This window comes from Lygodium microphyllum, unplaced genomic scaffold (assembly GCF_053477565.2).
Source record: "Lygodium microphyllum isolate KBCC unplaced genomic scaffold, Lygodium_microphyllum_v1.1.10 scaffold_756, whole genome shotgun sequence".
NCBI classification, from domain to species: domain Eukaryota; kingdom Viridiplantae; phylum Streptophyta; class Polypodiopsida; order Schizaeales; family Lygodiaceae; genus Lygodium; species Lygodium microphyllum.
Genome location: NW_028230189.1, coordinates 13,961 through 19,546, shown reverse-complemented (window position 1 = coordinate 19,546; position 5,586 = coordinate 13,961). Strand labels below are relative to the sequence as shown.

General features: G+C 42.6%; 1 pseudogene; it reads right to left on the bottom strand.

The window, feature by feature from the left end:
• Positions 1–4,722: 4,722 nt before the first annotated feature.
• On the bottom strand, positions 4,723–5,356 carry LOC148007987 (uncharacterized; annotated as a pseudogene).
• Positions 5,357–5,586: the final 230 nt, after the last annotated feature.

Here is a 5,586-nt window from a genome sequence, read left to right as displayed (position 1 = left end):
CAATGTATTGCTATTCCAAACTATCAAAAACTATTCAATAAGCTTCCAAAATATTTCAACCTTCATCAATCAATCCATGCTTCATACAGAAGAAAATCAAAACAAAACAGAAGCTATACAGAAGGTATCAAAACCAATCATAACCTCAACAGAACCTATCAGAACATCAGAGAGCCTCATATTTCCACTAAACATCATCATGAGCTTCCAAAACATAATCAATATCATCCAAAACACTCTCAAACACTTCCATTAACAACCATTCATCGCTCTAAATCCATCAAAAATCAACCATTTAGACCTCAAAAACAATAAAAAATAGTCAAAAATCACTACAAGATATAGGCCTTATACTGTTGTTAAAAGCGACGAAAATGTAAAAAAAAAAATTTGCCCCCGTCGTCGCAAAAAGCATCGTTATTGGCAATGCCATAGAACAGTGGTATTAGCGTCGTTTGGTATCAGCATACTGATGCAAATAACGACGCAGATAATGACGCTTTGTGACTCTAATAACAATGCCAATAACGACGCGTGCAGGTAAAATTGTGATGCTAATAGCGATGGTAACATGGAAAAAAAAATTTGTGGCATGCTTTATTTGGGCCATACAAATAGTTTCTGCACTGTGTACAATGCTTGTGTAAACAAAAACAAAGTGTACTTAAATCATAGCATTGATACATGAAATAAATACATGATCGCATAATGAAAGCGGCTGATACAATCATGGCAATATATCACTACTACATAGAAAATGTCTATACAGATCAGGCGACCAAAAAAGAAGGGTGTGTGAGCTCCAGGGATCCAAGGGAGAGCTATACATCCTCACCATCCAAAAGCTCGTCCCGTCGCAAATGAGCATCGAACGGACTCTGTAAAAAAGAAACAACTACACATTAGTCCACCTTACAATAATGCATTCTAATTAAACATGGTAACTACAGATAAGAAAGATGAGTGACTTACAGGGCCGTTGCGTCTATACAATCGGTCGATCAATGCAGTGAGGCCGTGTCTCTCTGCATATCGAGTCTCAAGGCTGGTCGGATTGTGATTTGTAATGGAGTGCTGCAAAGAAAACAAAATACTAACTGTTAGAAACATGATTGTCAGTACAAAGGATATTGCAAAAAAAAAAAGCAAGAAAAACAAAAGAAAAACTTACAAAGTCCTCCGGATATGTCTTGCGGCCGCCACTCCCAAGATGATGGACCACTCCGGCCTCTAGTCGTGTCCTCACCGCCTCGCGCTGCTGACTCCAATATCCTGGAGAATCTGTAGCCTTCTCCCTCAGTCACTGCCAATCATCTGCATCTAGCCACTCCAACTTTGCAGCCCCACTTTTGAGTGCCTTGCATGCGTCCGATCATCCGTGTGACATATATGCACACATGCAGTCCATCATCCAGCCCGTAGAAAATCTATCTGCTGTGGCTGGAATTGGAAACTCCTCATGCAAGGATGCTATTATGTAGTTCTTGCTCTCCTCCGGTATGTTTTTCCAATGATCTAAGACGTGGCGAAAAACTTGTTGGCACAACTCTCTCATACGAGCCATCACCCTCCTCCTCTCATCATTCATGATGATGGCTTCTGACCTAACATCTATTGGTGTAGTACCCATAGGGGTGCCATCTACAGACTGTTGAGCAAAAGCTGGAGTAACTGGAGTAGACGTCCCCACAGGTGTGACAAATCTTGGAGGTGACGCAACTCCAGCAAAACGACGAGACGGAGACACCTCGTCCCTAACTCCACAACAACCACCTGAGCCACGCTCCCTGGAACCGCCACGAGAGCGAGGAGTAGCACTTGTATCCCGTGCCAACCATGGGCTCACTACCTCCATATCTCTATAGCATCTCCCTGACCCTGAAGCACTCCCTCCATCTGGCCCAAGTTTGGAGCGTCGACCTCATCTGCTCGAAGCTGAAGCATTTGATCGCGCCTGAAGTAGATCTAATAGAGCGGCCTGACGATGTCCGAGACAGCTCCTGGTCTACCATGTCTCTGAATCTCACTATCTAATCTAGAGACATGCACATGAAGATTTCTTGCAACTCCTCATCGCTCATCCCTCGACTCATCCTGATGATCTAAGTATCCAAAAAGGTCACCTGCACAGAAAAAAAATGATGTTAGCATAATCAATTTAAATCATACAAAGTACGGTAATATAAATTCTAAAAAAATGATCTCACTTAAAATGCATATCTTATGTACCCTTATAAGCAATTAGTCAAGGAATTGAGTAAGTGGATGCTCCAAGTATGAAGTATCTTATGGTCCCATGTCAATCTCCTGACACAACTCCGCATACACTGGAAGGTTGATAGACATGCCACCACAAAAGGATGAGTCCATCTTGTTCTCAAAGAGTTCTTGGACTCTGGTATTTCCATCATTGTTACCCGATGCTGGCTCCTCTACATGCTCCAAGCTATCGGTGGCCTCCACCCCTTGCAATATCAACCCCCTATTTGCATATGGTCCTCATCTATGCTCAGAACATTGCTTTGATCATATACTCTCACACTTCGTGGAGCTGAAGGTATAACATACCACCATCGAGGTTGTCGGGGGTTTGGATAGAAGATTACCTGTTCACAAACACGTACAAGAGAGATTAAACTATTGTGACATGTACCATATCGTAATACAATTAACAAACAAATGAGTTAATGCACCTATTCACAATGGGCCGGTAACACAAAGGTGTCGGGTAAATCCGTCCATTTTTTTAAAAAATCTATTTCAAGAAATCCAGATGGACCTCATCGAATTGTTGCTCCAGCTCCTTCAAGTACCACTTTGAACCACTGCACATCAAATAGTATCATGGAGAAGCTACGGTAATCCACCATAACCATACTTTGCAAGTTCCCAAAATAGTCAATCTCATGTATAGCCGTGTTTGGATCCGTTGCTCATTGTTGGCTCTCTTGCTCGAACCTTGCCATGATACCACAATCCATGGCAAACACTCAAATTAGTTGTCGCATATAAAATATAGATACGACAAATCCTAAACACGTCATCACCTTTGGACTACATCCCCTCGAGAATTCCCACTCCTCAATTGAGACCTCCACCCCTTCGCGAGACGCTGCGGCTCAAAGCTCCATGCAACCATCGCGTTGACATGAACTGCGGCATCTCCTCCATGCCCTCAGGATATGGAATTGGTCGATGGTGCGTACTATGTCAAAATTCAGATCGCGCTTCATCTCGATCTTGCCTAGCTTGCTGGTACCTGGCAAGCCACGTCTCCATAGAGGCATGGTGCAACATACAAAAGCGATTCACCTTCTCCTCCATTGTAGCATCCATTCTTTTTTCTACCCCATTTCGAACCACCACATATCCAATCAGTCTATCATCGTCCTTCAGCGACCATAGAAATTTGTTGTCTTGATCCACCATTGGTAGCCATTGTGAAATATGCACTAGTGCCTCAAACACCAACCAACCTTCAGCCATGCTATCGTTTGGCTCATTTTCGCACAAAGCCTTTGAGGGTTTTCATGAAGCACTCCAAGAAGAACATCCATCGCGTATGGACAGGTCCAACAATCTCCACTTCATCTACAAGATGCACAAGAAGGTGAATTTATATCATGAGCATGCTCATAGGCAGGTAATGACCACTCTCATCGGGACATTGGAAATCCCCTCGATGCAAGAAAAGGAGCATCATTCCAATCTTGGGGCCAACTGGACCCCTCCCCTAAAGACCGTTGTCGAAGGGTTTTGAAAGCAAAGAAAAGTCGTGTCTATAGAAGACCTTGACTAATTTCAAGATAGAAGTTCAACAAATATGCGAAGAGGACGGGCATTTCCAGCATACGCATTCCACATTATTATTCAATGCCTTATCTTTGTTGGTGTCTTTTAGAGAAGAAAAGATCCCATTCTCTATATTCAAATAGCCAGTTCTTTTAACTTGACTTTGCTTAACTAGCCAATCTGAGATTGTCCTTACAAGAAGCACAAAAACCGTGTCTAGTTTAACAGCAACTTGAATGTGCAGAACCAGAAGCTTATTGTATTCAGTTAAAGTCTAGAAAAGCCTCAACATTCCATGCTGTCCATAATCAGTAACTGCTAGTATTCGAATGGCAAACCTTGGTGAAAACCATGGAGTTTATCTACAATACACAGTCTTGTCAACCTCTACAGGTATGGATAAAAACCAGATGTTCCTCATTTGCAGCAAATACCATATTTCCACATCACAACAACAGAAAACATTTCTGTTCGATGCATTTAAGTTTCTAACATCTGTTTAGCATGAGTGTTCCATTTTTCTTATCACTACTAGAGGCCCAACAAACTCCATTGAAGTTTATTAGAATCAGTATTACAGCTGCTCTTGAAGGCTCCAAATGTGACCTGCACCACTCGTTTTGACAGAGAAACTATAGGCAATCAAGTTTGTTTATATATGCAGAGATAAAACTGATCCTGGCATCCTCTCTGATAGCCCAAACCTCGTCTCCTTCATTCTGTAGGCTGAATCCTACAGCCTCTAGCAATTTCACTCCACCAAGAAGGAGATGTCTGTGTTGCGGAATGTTTTTAGGACAAGTGGATCTGCATCATAGAGCTTTGCCTTCTTAATAGATATGGACTAGATGATCTTCACTACCTCTGAGAAAGCAAGCAGCAGCAACATAATCAGAGCTCTTTCTAAGAAGCCATCATGCTTTCACATGGTCATAAAAGCCATGCTTTCTGTCCAGAGGAAAGGGAAAGGGACCTTTCCTTTTGAAGATTGGATCTTCTTCTGCAGTATGATGACGGCCTCCCTTTCGCTTCTCCAGCCCAAGCAGAAGCTATCCCATTAACACCAACCTCATCTTCTGGTGTGGGTACACAAGGAGGATTAAAAATCAGCACATCCACTGCTCCAGCTACTTGTTTTTCAAGTCCCGAGACAAGATCTGCAACAATTACATCAGTATGGACATGATGGGCTTTAAGGGTTGTGATTGTGGTGTTCACTGCAGCTTCACTAGTATCTGTAGCCAGAAATTGCACCTTTCCTTTGGTATCACCAAGCATAAGTGCAAGAGATGTAATAACGTAGCCACTACCGCATCCAACTTCCAAACACAAACTTGGCTCCAATTCTCTCAGATTTGTTTGATCAGCTAGAAGAGCATCAGCAACTGCAAAAGGAGTCATCACAGGGCTCATACACCTCAGGGTGGCATCCAACAAGGTGCAAGTCTGCAGTTTTTCTTTGAGGGGATGAAACCACAAGGTTTAACTTTTCTGGTAATCTGCAAAGATGCAGTGGTTTTCGGGCTACAATAGCTTCCACATCGAGAGATACTTCCATGCCAAACTCAAATATTAGAAAAAGATTCTCAAAACAGAAGCGCACCGCAGCAGGAAAATTGACGACGATGATGACGAAGACGAAGTGACGAACGACAATGAACGGCGGAAGGCTATGGCAAGTGTCCTCTTCACCATCTTGAGTATCAACGTCTCCTTCCTATTCGCTTTCGGCATCGTCTTCCCTTTCTAATCTGCTTCGAAAAATTCCATCTTATCCCCTTAATTCTCTCCTGC